General features: G+C 35.9%; 1 protein-coding gene across 10 annotated transcripts in view; it reads left to right on the top strand.

Moving 5' to 3' along the window:
- The first annotated feature begins 1,099 nt into the window (after positions 1 to 1,099).
- The window catches only part of LOC138696349 (uncharacterized), a 129,746-nt gene continuing 114,564 nt past the window's right edge, over positions 1,100 to 16,281 (top strand). For 5 of the 10 annotated variants that reach the window (XR_011331354.1, XR_011331353.1, XM_069821166.1 and 2 more), the window contains exons 1-2: positions 1,100 to 1,501; positions 12,305 to 12,400. The gene's annotated coding sequence lies outside the window, so the exon portion shown is untranslated. Of the gene's footprint in view, positions 1,502 to 2,167; positions 2,507 to 2,970; positions 3,080 to 8,336; positions 8,567 to 12,304; positions 12,401 to 16,281 lie in introns of those variants that run through there. The other 5 variants (XM_069821161.1, XM_069821163.1, XM_069821165.1 and 2 more) reach the window with 5 other exon arrangements.

Raw genomic sequence — 16,281 nt, 5'->3', positions numbered from 1 at the left:
CAATTTTAGACATAAACTGTAAAAAGTTAAACTCACAAGCTGGTAAATCATACGAACTTAATTTTACAACTTCATGGTACTGCAAGCATCACTGAGTGGTTGTGTGGGAGCCACTACATTGAAATACTATTTTGTTAGTCATGCCTACTACTTTGAGTTAAAAAACATGTGTGGAATGAAACTGGATTCAGTGATTTTCTAAAATAATGTTAGTCGTGCTCTACAAAAACATGAAAATTCGGCGGAACATTTTTTTAAAGCGCGTGCTGCAGTTCAAAAATTTACAGAAAAATATGAACACTATTGGGAATAACCTGAAAAAAAGCTAGGCTATTGTTAGTGCAATATATTGAAAATGTTTGTTTAAACAGACATGTTATGCGGTCAGTCATCGACACTGCTTTGTATTTAAACAAGCAGGAATTATCATTTCGGGGCCATGACGAAAGCACTTCTTCGCTTAATGTGGAAATTTCAGATGGTCTACTGCACTATGCTAGAATTTTGAACGTAGCAAAAAGTAGAAGTGAATTCTCAGGGAGAAAGTACAGACTGCGGCTACAGTGGAAAAAGTGATGTAGAACATGATCGTAATTACAGGATATTGTTCTTCGTCAGCCTTGCTGATACTTCCAAATTTGACAATTACCTTACTTAATTACTTATTTACTTACTTACTGGCTTTTAAGGAACCCGGAGGTTCATTACCGCCCTCACATAAGCCCGCCACTGGTCCCTATCCTGAGCAAGATTAATCCAGTCTCTATCATCATATTTCACCTCCCTCAAATCCATTTTAATATTATCTTCCCATCTACGTCTCGGTCTCCCTAAAGGTCTTTTTCCCTCCGGCCTCCCAACTAACACTCTATATGCATTTCTGGATTCGCCCATATGTGCTACATGCCCTGCCCATCTCAAACGTCTGGATTTAATGTTCCTAATTATGTCAGGTGAAGAATACAATGCGTGCAGTTCTGCGTTGTGTAACTTTCTCCATTCTGTAACTTCTTCCCTCTTAGCCCCAAATATTTTCCTAAGAACCTTATTCTCAAACACCCTTAACCTATGTTCCTCTCTCAAAGTGAGAGTTACCCCTTTACGAACGTCTGTCCAGTCCTGAAGTCTTCAGCAAATGTACACGTGGCGCTACCCAGAATGCGAATGAGTGTCCATTCTCTTATATGGAGAAAATGTCCTAAAGACACATTTGTCTCAAAAATCAAAATTAATATTGCAGTGGCAAGTGCAGTTGCTGAATTTAATATGGGGTGCCTGCAAAGTCAACTTGTAAAAATAACAATTGGGGAGGGGAAATTGACAGAGGTAGCAAAGAATATTCTGGCTAGGCAGGACAGAAAGCGTACTCATACGAGTGAATGGAAAAGGGCAGAGAAACAAAAAAGTGCACAATGAACTAGAAAATTGAACAAAGGTGCAGCAGAAAAGAAAGAAAAGAAAAAGGAAGGCCAAACATATGGTGCTGGGCTGTTCTAGTTATGTAAGTACATTATATGCATGTCTTATTTTAAAAAATTGCCTCTATCTTAAAACTACATTTTTATACCTTCAAAATGCTCTGTGACACATAATTTTCATCTGATTGTTTTCAAATTTGGAAGACACACACTTCGAAAGCTGCTTAAAAAACTGTAGTTTTCACTCTTTATGTAGAATTAAAAATATTCCTGTTAATGGTTGTTAAAAGTCAAAATATGCAAATTTTTCAGCGGAATGGGCAGGACACAATTAATATTTTTTTTATTTCAACATAAAGTGATTGAAAGTTGAAATGACAACTTGGAATTATTAATAAGTGTATAATAAAGTAGGAAAAAAAAATTTACGGCCTATACTGAAAATGTGATTGACGTAGAGCATTTTGAATTTGCATATCATATCATAATTAAAATGTTGATAACTCAGAAACTATTTGTTCGATTGAACTGAAATTTTGCACAGAATGTTGATTTATTACATTCCTTCAGCAGTATGAATTTCATTAAAATTCGGTAAAAACCGAGTCATATGCCTTTTTGAAATCTATGAATAACTGATGCACTGTATCCTTATACTCCCATTTTTTCTCCATTATCTGTCGAATACAACATATCTGGTCAATAGTCGATCTGTTACACCTAAAACCACACTGATGATCGCCGATAATTTCATCTACATATGGAGTTAACCTTCTCAAAAGAATATTGGACAAAATAGACTTCTTCGTGACACAAAGATGTATTTGGAGAAGTGTATAAGTTATATTCCCTCATTTTAATACTACCGTCTTACTAGCGTACCGGTCGAGAGGAGCTTCTCGTGTTTAAAACGAATAAAAACAAAACAAAGAAACTCAATGTCACAGTAGAGACTGTCAGCGTTAGGGAATATTTCGCTCCAAAAAGATATGTTGGACAAGATGATGGAATCACAGCCCCTCCATGAGAACGTTATTGGCAGGTTCACAGCCCTGAAGCTATGGAGGATCAACTTAGTGTAAAGATAGGTAAGCAATAAGCATATGAAGAGTCCACTGCAAGAATGATGGATGTCACTTTCTTGTCGGAAATGAACCAAGACTGTTAATGTATAGCTTAAGACATATAGACTGTACATAGAGAGTTATATGGCATTAACACTGATAGTCATTGTGCAGTAATGATCGGAAAATCACAGTTAAGCTTTGATCGCTAAGCATTTCAAACTTTCAATTGCTTCTCCTGAAAAATATATTCCAAATGACATCCATCATTCTTGCAGTGGACTCTTCATATCTTAATTGACATGTACCGGTAAGTGCATTGATAACTGGCAGAAATAAATACAATTAAATCACTTTCACGATTGAAGGGCATGAGAATTTATGGGAGAGAATTACTTTAGTTACATAGACTTCCGATTATCAATGCAACTAGCCTACATGAGCTTTGAAAACCTTGCAACAATTTTGTGCTTCACCTACTTTTTCAGGCACGAGCCGCTACTGCTGTATACACCCCATAATAATAATTAGGCTTTGTAATTCAGCTACCTATAAACTGGAATGAGGTTGTCTGATACAAAGTACATCACAGCGCAGGTACAGATATGTTCGTATACAAAATAGTTACGCATCCTCTCCTCTCATCCTCTAGTACAGCGGTGACCAAAGTGGGTGTCGTGATTACATCGTGTAATCATAGACATTCAAACGGGTACGAGGAGCTTACTGTACATTGCTGTGTGTTTCATTCATGTACTGAAGGCAAGCAGTGGCGGTATCATGTCACTCTACAAACTGTGTCTCTACAAGCAATAAGAGGTGGTATCGTAAAGAATGAAGAACGTTTTTCTTGTTCTTTCAGACAAAATGTAATAGGCTATTATGTTTACTTTGCTCAATGGTTCAATTAGGAGAATGTATATAGAAACATTAATTGCCGCGCTGAATAATGTATTATTATTTTTAATATTATTATTATTATTATTATTATTATTATTATTATTATTATTATTATTATTATTATTATTACTGACCACTAAGTATGTGTTTCTATAATTCTTCTGTACGTGCATGAATATTGATATTTTTAGATCTTCTCCCTAGAAGGGTAAAATTATTAGGTTTTATTTCAATTTTAATCTTCTTAATCTTTAGATGAGGGTAACTGTTACAACTCTAAAAATTTCCTACTAGGACATAAATGCACATATAACAGTTTTAAAGTTATGCTATTTAGTTTTTTTTTTTTTTTTTTCAATTGGAAAGTGTTATATTTTACGTTGTAACAGTTTTCCATTCTCAACTGTTGCTAAAAGCAATGTTCCATTTTGACTTGTAACACTTTCGCACTGAAAATATCCATGCTTCGAGTTTAGATTTTGCACACCTTGCAGTACTTACAATAATGGTAGCATAATGCTGCCTGCATTGTGTTAAACATAATGTTGTTATTAATTTTGTCTTCACCATCGATGTAGTATTGAAATATTAATCATCGTGCATATTCTTACACATTAGTATTTAATTCACTTTAATCCTTCATATTTTATATCCCTAAGAAAGTTCAATGTTGTATATATACTGCATATAAGAATAGTACAGAAACAGAGAAATTAAACCTGCAAGAAAGTTATAATAGAGATATAAAGATGAGAAACATCAAGGGCTACAAAGACTAAAGATATTGAATCAGCAAAACAGGCTCCAAGCAAAGTTTTGTGCTACTCTGATCTTCAGGTCGTAGGCTACTTCTTTCATCTTGTGGTGAGTGTTCATCTTTATATTATAAAAGAAAACTGTCTGTTACAAACTCACAATATATGAATATGACCACCTCTGTGGTGAGGGTTTTCCTCAACCGTAAGCCAAATGCCAGGAGATTCGGGCCACAATGTCTCTGAATATCACCGGTCTCATTCATCATCGAAATCTTATCCATAACCACTGCCTGCTGGATCACATCCTTTGGCTGCGTAACTGCCTGCTCATTCCTCTTCCTTAGCATTGAGTTTCGTGTGGACATTATTGTCCAGTTTCGACACTAGAGCGCAGCAAGTAACTGCCGTTGAATTGGCTGTACTAAATGTGTAGAATTAATTATACTGTCTTATTTGACATCTTAGAAGTAATTACAGTGTTTGTCAGTTATTGTTTATTAATGATATGATTTTCTTCTTTGAAATAGGCTACATTGGAAGAAAGGAACATTCGGTTTGAAATACATTTAATTTTGTGAGATATAAAACTTGGTTTCCTGAAATAACAATATTAATTATAATATATTTGCAATGGTGTCTTGTTGTGCCCCTTTCTGCAAAGCGCACAGAGGAAAATTGAAATTCAGAAGATTATCATTTCATGAATTTCCATCTAATAGTGAGCTGCGGGAAAAGTGGTTAAAGGTTAAATATTATATCAAGAGAAGGTGACAAAAGAGGAAGTAAGTGGATTCCTTCTGATCGTTCATGTGTGTGTAGTTTACACTTCAAACAAGAAGATTTTAAAGAAGATACAAAATATAGGAAACTGAAAAATTTGTCGATACCAAGTATATTTCCTGGATATCCTTCATACAAGAAACCTTCTAACAAGAGGAAGAGAAAAGTCAGAAACTCAAGTTCATCATTCTCCGAGAAGAACAACGTCTCAAGATTGGCTGCACAATGTCAGGAGGACATTGAAGCCGAATATCGTGAGAAAGACATAGAAGCCGAAATTATAAAAGACAAAGGCAGATGTAAACGTATATTCCAGACATATTGCTGTTCATGTAAATACTGTAAGATTAAGTGAACTGGAATACCATAAAAAATTAAATAAAAATCTTCGAGCGAAAGTGTACAGACTCGAAAACAAAATTGTGGAAATAGAGAAGGAACTTCAAGAGGCGAAGGAAGAAATTAATAGCTATACTGAGACAAAGTCAGTAAAAGGTAAAAGGTAAAGGTATCCCTGTAATATGCCATGAAGGCACTTAGGGGACATGGAGGTATAGCCCCATGGTTTCCATGACCTCGTCACTAGAATGAGGTGGTGTGGTCGGCGCCACAGGAAAGACCTGTTAATCAATTTTATAGGATGATGAGTGAACCTCAGGTCCGTTCTGAAAGTTTGGCAACAAGAAAAAATCCTGTCACCACCTGGGATCGAACCCCGGACCTTCTAGTCCGTAGCCAGTTGCTCTACCAACTGAGCTACCTGAGAGAAAGTCAGTAGATAACAGGAAGGAATCAGCACATGATGGCTACAAAATGGCTGCATATATATATACTGGATCAAATTAGAAATTTAAAAAAAAATCGTCCAAAATGGTCCGAGCCAATTATTCGCTACTGCTTATGTTGGCGAATATCGCCTCCTAAAGGCTACGACTTTGGAAGAAATTTGAAATTAATACAAGCACCGTCGCGCAGCATATTAGATAGGCATATGGGCTTAACGGAATATGGCATTGGTGTTTCCCCTTTAATTAAACAGACACTTAAGTTAGAAGCCACAAAATTGAATGAAATTGAGAAAGTAGTTTCTCTTATATGCGATGAAATGGCAATAAAAGAAAGCTTGCTTTATAATAAAGAAAAGGATAAAATTTTTGGTTTAGTCGAAGCTGAAGGAGTTTCTAATAAAGAAATAGGAATAAATCCCGTCTTAGCCAACAAACTTCTGTGTTTAGTTATTCATGGATTATTTACCAAGTACACAATACCGGCAGCATATTTCATGGTACGAAATTTGCAAGGAAATGATCTGCTCTTATTAGTTCAGCAAGTGTTGAAAGCTGTAAAGACTTGGATTTCATGTGCTTCGGCTTGTAACTGATAACCATAGAACTAATACTGCTATGTTTAAGGGTTTAGGCAGCGGAGATCTACAGCCTTGCGTAGCACACCCATGTAACTTGCAATATAATTTATATTTAAGTTTTGATTACTGTCACATCATCAAAAACATCCGTTCACAGTTTCTAGACCAGGATATAGCAGACAGAGAAGGAATGATCAGTTCAAAATTCATCAAGGAAATATACAGGATACAAAAGGACTTAGCTGTGAAACCCATTCGATTTCTAATGAGGAAGCATGTCGAACCCAGTTCCTTTGAGGAAATGAACGTTCTTTATGCTGTACAGACATTTTCACTGGAAGTTACAAGCACTTTGGACTATATGAAGGACAATCATATAGTCCTACGTCTGACATCTCGGGTAAATTTTTCAGAAGCAGGACCAACAATACGTTTCATGAAAAATGTGTACAAATTTTTTACTGTACACAACATAAGCGATAAATTATCTGTTTACAGTATTTTACTCGGCATTTCTTTTCGGGGACGGGGGAGAATTTTTTAATGAGCGCAAAATTTATCACACTTCAAATGGGCCTTTTATATATGGGGAAGTTACTTTGTGGCAATACTGAACTTAATAAAACAGTAGACCAAATGTCCGTATAACAATTTCATGGATTGGAAGATACTGCAGGAAGATACCACATACTGTCGTTAATTCAAACCGTGATTTCCAATAATCTTGTAGCTCGGTTAAAGGAAGCATATATTTTTTCGTAAATATGTTTAAACTTGTTGAAATATTTTATATAAGTTTCAAATATTATTTTTATTACGTTAATTGATTTTAATAATAATTTTAGTAAATGCCTAAAGCAAGAATAGGCCTACTTGTTTGGATGTAGTATCGCTTAGAAAAAAATTAAGTTTTAATTTCAGTATTAATAGTATTACATATTAAGCATTGCGGAAGGATTCGGACACCCTGGGCCATCGTTTCCATAAGCCCTTGTCTCTTCTAGTACCTAAGACTTCATAATAATAGTTATTTTAGGGTATTCTGCATATATTGATAATGTTAATAGTGGTGGGCACTACCTGCCACCTAGCGGCAAAATAACTTTTTTCAAGACTCGCACATAAGCGTTGATTGAGCAGGCAGTGTAAACAGCCATAGGATGTGATCCAGCAGGCAGTGTCCATAACAAATCAGTAATACATATACAGTCGCCATCTAGTTCACAACAATAGAACTAGTCTCAACAATAGTACACAGGCCTTCGGATTTCACCCAGAAGATTAACTCACGATGTGACCAAAGATGATAAAGCGAGTATAAATAATTGCAGGGGAAAATATATATATGAATGACATCACAAACAGCCAGGGCCATTGTTATTTTTGACATGAGGGCTTGGCCAAAAGAAGTTCAAATCAGATTGACACATGTCTCTATAAATTTCTTACTTGTTTGCCAAACACAGTAACAAACCAGGTAATTTTGTTTTTAGACAATTGTGCTGGACAAAACAAGAACAAATTCATTTCCTCATTACTTTTGTACTGCGTAACTAACCTGAGTCATATAATGTCATAACTAGGGAAAGGAAGTTCATGCATTTGCATATTTGTTCTCTATCGTTGTGTGAATATGCTGAAAGATTATCTACATGAATCACAAATTTCTGAATACAATGATATTACTTTTATTGTGCATAAAAGTGCATATTTTGCCTTTTATTTTAACATTTATGCAGGGAAACTCCATATCATGAATGTTTATTTGTCTTTCCCTCATTTTTAAAAGTGTGTAACCTCGTAAACAAGACTAATTTATGTTTATGAATTTTGAACGTAACGATGACGCCTTCATGGGAAGCCTCTCAAGTTAGCAATTTGTATTCCTTTATTGCAGTCTTTAGCAGATTTCGATAGAACAATGTCCAGTTTAACATCAGTTCCAGGAAATGTAGGAGATAAGTGAACGAGAAAACAGCAAATATTCTTTCCAAAAACCCTGGCTATTATCAGCTTAAAGAAATTCAAGATATAGCCTACTCAAAGGAAAAACACCCCAAAAACCAACAAAATTTCTATAGAACAGCTCCCAGATTTTGTGCAAACCCCTCTTACTTTTTGTGACGTAGAACGAAGTTTTTCGCGCTACAAAGCTATGCTGAGAGACGACAGGCGAAGAATGACAACAGAAAACATACGTCACTGCTTAGTTGTGAACTGTAACAGCATAAATGGAGCATACAGCAATGAGGCAACCACTTCAAAATCCATAGACTAAACGTAAGTTACCTATACCTTATTATTCTGTTAAAATAATCTCTCAGACTGATAATGCATATTTTGTAGCATATTTATCTATTTTTACGGCATAAATGCATACATATTCTTCACGTTTTCAGGGCATGAACTTCCTTTCCCTGGTCATAGCACAGAAATTTTTAATCACAGGTCATACCCAGAATGAGAATGACTGTGCATTTTACTATTGAACGGTGGGGGTGGGAAGAGTTCTTAAAGGAGGACCTATTATACTGCCAACGACGCAATAGGTACCAGTACTGAAATTGGTCAAGAGAAAAGGCAATACCCTATGTACAAAGTCAATGAACTAGATACACCAGACATCTTAGATTTGAAATACTTAACACAACAAATGGAAAATAATTTTTCCAGAAATGAAAATGGTGATAATGTAAACTGGTCTAAGATGAAGACCGTGGAGGTTAGAAAACAGGATCCTTTCGCCATCTCTTTTAAGCACTCCTATGAACAAGGTGATTTAAAAAAAAAACAAGTATTCGACAAAAAAGGAAAGGCAAGTCTTCTTTAGCAATACTAAAGCCAGCATTTTCTTCGCCTCCAGGGATAATTGCGGAGGGGGGGGGGGGATGGGGGAATTTGCTTGATGTTTGTAAAAGTGGTATCATTCCAAGTATCCATGCTCAATTTTTATAAAACTTTGAAAGTTTCCAATGGTGTTGAAGAAAATAGAGTTACATTTGACTAACAAATAAACACATGCTTTTTCTCACTACAAGATGCAATTTATTTATTATTATTATTATTGTAGTCATCCTGGTTGGTGTAATTTATTTCTTTTTATTGTTGTAATAATCCTGATACCAACCAATCTCATTTTGTTTCCAAATCTATATTTGACATATTTTTCCATTGCATTATCTGAACTTATTACATAGTCATATTAGGAAAAACCTGTTGCAAATAATAAAATATTATGTAATACAGTTACAGTATATCTGAGAAGTTTTGTCTGGATATTTTAATGCGAAAGTATTGCAACTAAAAAAAAAGTCACATAAAAATTACATAAAATAAATACCGACAAAATTAATTTTTTAATAAACTTCATCATCATCATCATCATCATCATCATCCTTCACGAATTAGGCCTCTGTAGACCTGTTTCGGCCCCATCTAGCAGTCTTCTTAAAGGTCTTCATGGTCGACGATGTCCTCTATGCTTATACTGCATCATAATTTTTGGGATTCTTGAATTTTCCATTCTTCTTAAATGATCTAGCCAACTGAATTTATATCTGCTAATTTTTTCTTCTACTGACTCTACTTCTAATTATTCTAAAATTTCTTCGTTCCTTTTTCGGTCTAAAAGAGTATATCCTGCTGTCCTGAAAAATTTCATTTCCTTTGCTTTGATTCTGTTCATGTCTCTTTTCTTTAATGTCCAAATCTCACTTCCGTATAAAAGGGAGGGTAATACTAGTGTATTATATATTTTTATTCTTGTAGATTTTTGTACTAATTTAGCTTTTACTGTATTGTTTATTATTCCTAGAATTTGTGTAAATTTGGTAATTTTCTTGTTCACATCTTTTTCATTTTGATAAAATATTTCACAACCCATCCTCACCTTCTCGTGGTCCACCCTGTTTCTACCAACGATGAAATGGCGACCGAGTCACAGCGGTATAACTGTTTCATCAAATGCAGAGGAAATGCTGCATTACAAGCCTGTCCAGAGGCTAAAAGTAGCAGCCCCACTACTGGACTACCTAACGATAAGGCTAGTAACCTATCTTAGGGAAAATTACATTACTTTCAAGCCTCAAAAAAGCAGTATAAGGATTTAATAAACTTCTATAACAATAATTAATGTATATACCAATTTTCATTGATGTGAGATGATTATCTGATTTACCATCTACAATGGAAACTTTAGGAAAATGTATTATACATCTTTCGCGTGTTAAATATTTTAGTACCTGGTTAACTAGTTTCAGAGTTCTGAAGATGGCCCATAACAGGCTGATACTAGTTAACCAGGTACTGTAATATTTAACACACAAAACATCATAATACATATTAGGAAGTGATATAGTATTAAAAGTTGTGTAATCAAAATGGAAAACTTTAAATGGCTCTACTGAAAAATCTCTATTTTTGAGTTGTAACAGTCTCGTTCTGAGTCATCAAGTTATTTTTCAATATGATATCATTAAAAGCGACATACGCAGCAGATTAAATCGGTTAAGGCACTTGCCTGCCGATCCTGAGTTGTGCTCGGGCGCGGGTTCGATTCCCGCTTGGGCTGATTTCTGGTTGGGTTTTTTCCGAGGTTTTCCCCAATCGTAAGGAAAATGTCAGGTAATCTATGTCGAATCCTCAGTCTCATCTCGCCAAATACTGTATCTTCTCACTATCACCAATTCCATCGACATTAAATAACCTCGTAGTTGATACAGCGTCGTTAAATAACCAAGTAAATAAATATGCAGTAGATTAGCTGATTTTCATTTAGTATGCCAATTGAAACTATGTTCAGCTATTCACCCCGATATTGACAAACTGGGGAAAGCTAAAAGGTACTAGCATTCCTCTTCAGAACATGTGCACCACAAATAATAATATTATGCGACTGTCTCTATTATGTTATTATACGGAAGGCATTCTGGACTCTCAAGTTTATCATACTGGAGAGAACACTCAGCAAAAAACTCAGAATAGAAATATTGGAGACCCGCGTAACTCCTGTACTGTTATATGGGTGTCAGACATGGTCTCTCACTGCCAAACTTCGTCTCCAAATATGCCAAAGGAAGATGCTGAGAAGGATACTAGGCTTATCACTGAGGGACAGAGTTCCAAACGAAGTGCTACAAAATATGTCAGCAATTAAAGATCCAGCACTGCAAGCCACCAATACCAAATGGAAGTGGGGAGACCATGTTGCAAGACTTAGAGATGGAAGATGGACGCAGAAAGTCACACTATGGGATCCCCGCATTGGCAAGAGATCAGCAGAAGACCAAGAAGAAGATGGACCGACCTCTTCAGTGAACGAGTAGGAAGCCATTGGTCAAGCAGAGCAAGAAATAGGGAAGACTGGAAAAACCTAAGAAAACAAGTGAACAGTGACTAAAACCAGTGCGACAGAAACAAGTGAACAATATCAAAACACTGCAGAATGTGAACCAAGTGAACAATTTCAAGCATGTAAACACCTCTTATGGGGAGTAGCTCACAGCGTGAGACAAATAGAGCTCTCCCTCTATAGGAGGAGGCCTTTGCCCTTAACAGGACATTTTTAGATTAATCATTTCATTTCATTTCAGTGTTCTGTATTGCATTGTGTTACTTACAAACCGCCTTCAAATACGCCACTGGCGACGACATAGCCAGCGGTGAGTCAAAGTATATCTCACCCCTACTTATGAGTTTTGCATCCCTGTACTAGACCCTTCAGATTCATCCACTTCATCTGATGAAGAACACATAATTTTAGAAATTTATGGAATAACTGTTTTCAAACATTCTTTTTCTGGCACAGATGGACCTATAAAATTGGCTCACCTCCTTCTTGTTATTTACTTACTGTTATCTTATTTATTTCCTCATAGATATAGTGCTACAGTGCTGGACGATCAATAATATCTATTAAAATATTGTAGACCTAGATGTGAAATACTTTTTGTGGAGTGGCCAATGAGTATTATAATTACTCTTATTAAATTTGTAATATCAAATTCTGTATATTTTCAGAAACCTAATCTTGAACATCATACTTCACGTACCGGGACTTCTCATGAAATACCAGATAATAGTGACCGGATATTGACTTCTGATGAATATAGTCAGGTATGACCAACATTTTACAATATGACTCAATGAAAGTTCTTAAAATATTGGCTAATGTTGTATTAAGTTGTGAAATAAGAATATTAAAATTACCAACGTAATTCCAAATATGAAATAAAAATGTCATGAAAATGATGTTCTTTGCCATTATACAGCAAGGTATGTTAAATATTTGTCCATTGTAAAATTCTTGCAAATCCAGTTTTCTTCCATTGCAGTATTTTTTCTCTTTGCTGTAATCCTTCCCCGAGATGAATGATAAGAAAGATGATGGTTTGTTTTTAGCCTCCCCAAAAATATATATATAGACTGTTAAAATTTCTCTCATTTCAATTCCTCAGGATTTGTAAGAGGCTTCTCAAGACACATGCACGCACGCGCACACGCACACACGCGCGCACGCACGCACGCACACACACACACGTGTTCTGCCCAAAGGCAGGCCTTTCACTGCAAACCCAGCATTCTCAAATCTTTCCTATTCTCTGCATTCCACTTAGTCTCTGCACATGATCCTTATGCAGTGACACCTCATATATTATTAAACTGACCTTTGAAATGACCTTAAAATTCAAAATATATCATTCAAAATATATCAATCAAAGTAAATTCATGATTAATATTTGAGGAGAAAAATTCGCTCTGGTGCCGGGGATCGAACCCGGGTCCTTGGTTCTACGTACCAAGCACTCTGACCACTGAGCTACGCCGAATTCAATCCACAGCACCGGATCGAATTCTCCTCCTTCAATGTTTCCCTTTGTGGCCTGACTGCAAGTTAGGCATATATGTTGACTAATATGTTCAATGTCAACTGCCATTATACTAGGAGCATACTCAGCTGAGTGACTTATTTGGCCGAGATTCAGCAGTTAAGTGCACAGTAATCTGTGCAGACATATGCACTGCTAGCTGTGAGAATATTATAGATTTATTAATTTGTCATACAGAATATTCTCTAATATTGACAATTAATATTTGAGGAGAAAAATTCGCTTCGGCACCGGGGATCAAACCCGGGTCCTTGGTTCTACATACAAAGTGCTCTGACCACTGAGGTACACCGAATTCAATCCACAGCACCGGATCGAATTCTCCTCCTTCAATGTTTCCCTTTATGACCTGACTCCAAGTTAGGCATATACATTGACGTATATGTCCAATGTCAACTGCCATTATACTAGGAGCACACTTAGCTGAGTGACTCATATCGTCGTTGTTTCTGCAATAACTCCTATGTGCAAAATACACAAATTTTCAGTAGGAGGAAAAAACACATTTATTCATCATCATACGTAGGGGATTGTGAATTCTTACATTTTGGAAAGGAAGAAATATAATTACATATAGGAGATTTTATTATTTGTTGTATCACTATTTAAGTTAATTTAATAGAAAAATAAATCTGAAAATCGATAAATATGTCACATAGGAGTTATTGCAGAAACGACGACGACATGTAGCTACACACAGGGTTGCCAGGTGATGAGTGATATTATGGTAACATGATACCGGTACTGAAGTTATCCTTTTCTACCAAAGATTATAATAAATTCTTACAGTACGAAATATGCAGTTTGTATCAGAACTTTATTTTTCACTAAATAAACTCAACCTTAAACCAACAATTCTCTTTATGCCTCAAAACCTTTGATTAAACCAGTTTCATAATGTTGAAAAATTAGACAAGCTAAATGTACAAAATTGTGTTTGTTTTTGAGCAACATTAAACTGACACTGAGAATTTATTTTAACAATACGATAAAATTAAAATTCAGTCATTCAACATTATTCATCTCATATCTATATATAATCAGCTCATGATCTTTGTTATTCTATCAGAATAAATCACAATCTTAACTAATCATTACAGCACGCAGACTTACGATGTGGATTCGTTTCAGCCTAGCAAAATCTTTAAGTGCCACGGCCGATCTTCACAGGAAAAGGAAAACCTCTTTTAGAATTTCAATAATTTCACCAAAATCCCACAATATGCACAAAAGAAAAACTCGGTGGGCTATAATTCAATTAGTTTTAGAGAAAAACCCAAGTACAGTGGCCAGTTTACCTTCACATCATGGGTTGAGATATAGGCCTATGGTTCCCAAACATGGACACCAAGCCTTTCCGGTCTGAGCTGATGGCTCCAGCTCTAGTCAGCTACTGTACAGACTGACTCAGTCTGCACCATCGAACTGGCGGCCAAAGGGCCATCGACGCATGCGCGTAGAAACGAGAAAACATATCAGAATTTACCACATCGAAAATCTTTCTCTGAACGCACATGCTCTAAAATTATAAATAAACAGCAATCACACATGTCATTACATCCTGCCGGATTACAAAGACAAATCATTCATACACATACCGTTACAATATCAATATTTACAAAGCAGGGGATGCTTGGATTGTTTTTTTTTTTAACGGCAGGTCTGCAGTTCTTAACTAATCATGTACAACAGATGGCGAGGGATAAAGATTTTTGTTTGTCATGTAATTCAACGTTTTCGAAATTACATGAAATTCTGTCCTAACCTTGTATGCATTAAAAGTAAATATGTCGGTTGCTACATTAACCATTTTTTTAGTAGGTTATTTTACGACACTTCATCAACATCTTAGGTTATTTAGCGTCTGAATGAGATGAAGATGATAATGCCGGTGAAATGAGTGCGGGGTCCAGCAACGAAAGTTACCCAGCATTTGCTCATATTGGGTTGACGGAAAACCCCGGAAAGAACCTCAACCAGGTAACTTGCCCCGACTGGGAATCGAACCTGGGCCACCTGGTTTCGTGGCCAGATGCGCTGACCGTTACTCCACAGATGTGGACTTAACCATTGTACAGTATCGTTTACTCTCCGTTGCTTACACTCCCACTCCCCTTTGCGCTGCATATGTCTCGACATTGTGAATTTTCTCTCTTCATTCAATTGCACTTTGGAATTTTTTTCAATTTCACTTGTCGACTATTGATTGCTTCTCAGTTGGGATTATAGCCTGGTTCGTTACGAATCATTTACACAATTGTGAGCGTTCTATCACTTCGCATTCTCGAGTTACACTGCCAAGGCTACTATGGGACCTGCCAATTTGTGCCTAAACTTCCCCTCTACCGCAGTGAAGATAGATGATGTGACTCACTCAACTCAATGATACGTTGGATACATTTACCCTACTGTCGGTCTCCATTTACTTTATTGGAATGTGTCGCGTAGTTTAGGAATTATATGCATGACAAAACTGGCCTGAAAATGTATCAACCGAATTTCTGGGATATTACTTAGTGTTGAACAGAACTTATACACGCTAAAAAAAATAAGAATGGCTTTAGTATAAATTTTCTGGCTTAAACACATTGGAGATTTGAAAGTAGGCTCTATTAATATCCTTCCAGCCTGTTACTGACCAGAAGAAACTAATACACAGGGAATAGGGGTTGCCAATTTCAGCTCTAGAACAAATATTCAACTCAATATCATTAAATGATACAGTGAGTCTACTAGAGCTTAATATTCATAGAGTGAACAGTAAGTAATATCCATAATTTCAGGGAGTTGTTTGAGATATTTCAAACAAAACAGTTTAATACAATTTTGCTCGTTTTTGCTTCCTTTTGGAGATAAAAATTTTTTTATATGAAACATTTCATAGCATGTTTTGGGAAAGCCACTGATTTAATCCCAATATACTCAGTCAATTTAAGAGAGCAATGAATAAAATTATGATAATGAATGATTGAAAGAATTTTAGTTTTGTTCTTCAAATGTGCACAAATTTAATCCGGATAAATGTAAGATTGTTGTTGTTTTCTAATGCCAGGCATATGACAATAAAGTCATTTGACCTCTTGCACTCCAATATTTTTCAAAGATATT

Source organism: Periplaneta americana, chromosome 3 (assembly GCF_040183065.1).
Source record: "Periplaneta americana isolate PAMFEO1 chromosome 3, P.americana_PAMFEO1_priV1, whole genome shotgun sequence".
Classification (NCBI taxonomy): domain Eukaryota; kingdom Metazoa; phylum Arthropoda; class Insecta; order Blattodea; family Blattidae; genus Periplaneta; species Periplaneta americana.
The sequence above is the reverse complement of the archived record's forward strand: the minus strand, read 5'-3'. Positions and strand labels throughout refer to the sequence as shown.